The sequence below is a fragment of the Chiloscyllium plagiosum genome, chromosome 20 (assembly GCF_004010195.1).
Source record: "Chiloscyllium plagiosum isolate BGI_BamShark_2017 chromosome 20, ASM401019v2, whole genome shotgun sequence".
Lineage (NCBI taxonomy): Eukaryota > Metazoa > Chordata > Chondrichthyes > Orectolobiformes > Hemiscylliidae > Chiloscyllium > Chiloscyllium plagiosum.
This window is the reverse complement of record NC_057729.1, coordinates 12,614,138-12,617,793: the sequence shown is the minus strand read 5'-3', so window position 1 is coordinate 12,617,793 and position 3,656 is coordinate 12,614,138. Positions and strand designations below refer to the sequence as shown.

At 40.8% G+C, this 3,656-nt stretch overlaps 1 protein-coding gene across 2 annotated transcripts in view; it reads right to left on the bottom strand.

Moving 5' to 3' along the window:
* rprd1b (regulation of nuclear pre-mRNA domain containing 1B) overlaps nucleotides 1-3,656 on the bottom strand; it is a 48,949-nt gene that overhangs the window by 5,587 nt on the left and 39,706 nt on the right. The window lies entirely within an intron of this gene.

The following is a 3,656-nucleotide window of genomic DNA, read 5'->3' as shown; positions in this document are numbered from 1 at the left end:
CAGGACTTATACACTTAATGGTAAGGTCCTAGGGAGTGTTGCTGAACAAAGACACCTTGGAGTGCAGGTTCATAGCTCCTTGAAAGTCGCAGGTAGATAGGATAGTGAAGAAGGCATTTGGTATGTTTTCCTTTATTGGTCAGAGTATTGAGTACAGGGGTTGGGAGGTCATACTGTGGCTGTACAGGACATTGGTTAGGCCACCGTTGGAATATTGCATGCAATTCCGGTGTCCTTCCTTTCGGAAAAATGTTGTGAAACTTGATAGGGTTCAGAAAAGACTTACAAGGATGTTGCCAGGGTTGGAGGATTTGAGCTACAGGGAGAGGCTGAACAGACTGGGGCTGTTTTCCCTGGAGCGTCGGAGGCTGAGGGGCGACCTTATAGAGGCTTACAAAATTATGAGGTACTTAGATAGGGTAAATAGGCAAAGTCTTTTCCCTGGGGTCGGGGAGTCCAGAACTAGAGGCATTTGGATGGGTATATGAATAGGAAGGGTTTGGAGGGATATGGGCCAGGTGCTGGCAGGTGGGACTAGATTGGGTTGGGATAGCTGATCGGCATGGATGGGTCGGACGCAAGGATCTATTTCCATGCTGTACATCTCTATGAGCGGCCCCAGAGCATATTACAGAAGCTCTGGGAAAATAACTGCCAAGCCAGAGTCAGAGAGATTAAGAGAGGTGACCAAAGAGGTTCTTCTGCAACTGTACAGGGCCCTGGTGAGACCACACCTGGAGTACTGCGTGCAGTTCTGGTCTCCAAATTTGAGGAAAGACATTCTGGCTATTGAGGGAGTGCAGCATAGGCTCACAAGGTCAATTCCTGGAATGTCGGGATTACCTTACACTGAAAGACTGGAACGACTGGGCTTGTATACCCTTGAGTTTAGAAGACTGAGATGGGATATGATTGAGACATATAAGATTATTAAAGGATTGGACACTCTGGAGGCAGGAAACATGTTTCTGCTGATGGGTAAGTGCCGAACCAGAGGACACAGCTTAAAAATACAGGCTGGACCATTTAGGACAGAGATGAGGAGAAACTTCTTCACCCAGAGAGTGATGGCTGTGTGGAATGCTCTGCCCCAGAGGGCAGTGGAGGCCCAATCTCTGGATTCATTTAAGAAAGAGTAGCATAGGGCTCTCAAGGATTGTGGAATCAAGGGTTATGGAGATAAGGCAGGAACAGGATACTGATTAAGGATGAGCAGCCATGATCATATTGAATGGTGGTGCAAGCTCGAAGAGTAAGTGCAGAATGGCCTACTCTTGCACCTATTGTCTATTGTCAAAGGCTTTGTTAAAAAGATAGATTTTAAAAAGGCATTTAAAGGAGAGAGGGAACTGAAGAAATGGTGCACATCGGGGAAAATTCCAAAGCATGAAGTCTAGTTGCCTGAAAGAATGACAGTCAACTGTACAGCTATTGGTTGGGACTCACAAATCTAAAGTCAGAAGAATAGAGATTGCAGCTGGGCTAGAGGAAATACAGAAGGAGGCAATGAGAGACAGACCATGGACAGGATTGGAACTCCAACATGGAGTTAAACAATACCAAGGCTTTAAATCACCATTTTACCTCAAGTAAACAGCCAGAGAGGAGACAGAGTCAATGGCTAGGATAAAAAACTTGTAGAGGGGCCTGAAAAACATTGTTTGATTTTCACAATGTTCAGCTGGTGAAAATGTCTGTTCATTGAACACTGGATGTTGGACTAGTAACCCCAAAGTGATGGCATCACAACAAGAAGAAAAGCTAGTGAGTGATATTCTGGAGATGATTCAGCTCAGTCAAATTAAATTGAGGCAGTGTTTCTAACTGGGTGTAAGAGGTTAGATTGTGGATACTGGAGATGGATAGAGTTACTATGGAAAAAATATTAGAGTGGGCAAGATCAGTCAAGCAATGTGGTTTGTGACCATGGTTAGGGTTGTTGGGAGGACCAGAATCCTGACTGAAGGATTCAATCTGGAAAGATTGGGGAACCAACTTTAAAAAAGAATGAAGTTGAGTGCTAATTAACAAGGACAAATAAGACAAAGTTCCAGTACCATTAGCACACTAAACTGCTTTTATAGCATATTAGCCATAATCGCATGCATTCAAGAAAATGAACCAACATAGCAAAATTAGGGGTTTGCCATATTCCCAAAGTGCAGTTATCAACAGTCCCAATCAAAATTTTCAATTGTTCATCTCTCTGCTGCACTAACAAAGCTTTCAACTACTACACAATCCTGAATCTTTGCAAGTGTTATAATAATGTCTGCTACTCCACAGCTACTGGCAATACTTCATAAATGCCAATATCAGATATTGGACTAATCATATAACCAGAATCATGCAACACATAAGCGGGTCACTTGGTCCATTCGTGCATGACAGCTCATTTACAGGATTATCCAATTAATTTTAGTCCTCTGCTCCTTCCCTATAGACTAAGATTTTCTTTCCCACATCAAGCATTTATCAATTTTCTTTTGACTACCACTATGGATTCTATTGCCATCTAGCTATCAAGCAATACATTTCAGATTTCAACAATGTGTTTACAAAATATTTCTTGATCGACTTGCATTAAACCTACAGCTGCGGGTTGATGACTTTTGGTCCATTTTTCCTGATTTATTCCACAAAACCATTTGATTCTGAACACCTCAATCAAATTTCCTGTTAAGCTTTTCTGTTCTTAACAGAACATCAGCCTCTCCAAGTTTTGAACACAACACAAGATCACTCATTCTTCCTATCATTCTCATAAATCTATTCTGCACACTCTCAAAGGCATTGGCATCTTACCTATTGTGGTGTCCAAAATTGAACATAATACTCCAGCATTTAACCAGTATTTCCTAGAGGTTTAACCTAATTTCCTTCCTTTGTATTCTCTGACTCAAAGATGTTAAAAATCACACAACACCAGGTTTATTTGGAAGTACTAGCTTTCAGAATGCTGTTCCTTCGTCAGGTAGCTTCTGGAGCAGGATTATGGGACACTGAATTTATAGCAAAAGCTAATAGTATCATACAACTGATGCAACATATTGAACAGCAATCTAGGTTTGTTCAATATATGCATCAGCTGTGTGACACTATGACCTTTAGTTATAAATTCAGTGTCCTATGACCCTGTCTGCCAGCTACTTGATGAAGAGCAGTGCGCCAAAAGCTTGTACTTCCAAATAAATCTGTTGGACGATAACCTAGTGTTGTGATTATTTAAATTAAGGTCCAACACTGTGCAACATTAATGAATTAAGCTAATGATCTCATGCACCTTTTAAAAATAGAAGTCATCTAAATTATATGTCATCTTCAAAGATTTTGTGAAAGCCCTCAATTATGTCTCTTACTAATTTCTATCACTTAATCCAGATTACTCCTCCTTAGCCTTCATAGTAAAACACAACATTTCACACTTGTCTCCATTAACTTTTATTCACTGTGTTGGTTGGTGTCTATTCCTATGCTCCTTGTTTGCTATGTTCTAACTTTTGTGCCATTACCAAACTCGGAAATTATGCCATCCATACACAAGCTCAGGTCATTAATAAAAGGTGTAATGGATCTAATACCAATCTCCTCTGGGACAGAAGCGGTTAATTCTCTCAAGTACAAAAAATATTGATTTAACCATGACTCCACGTTAT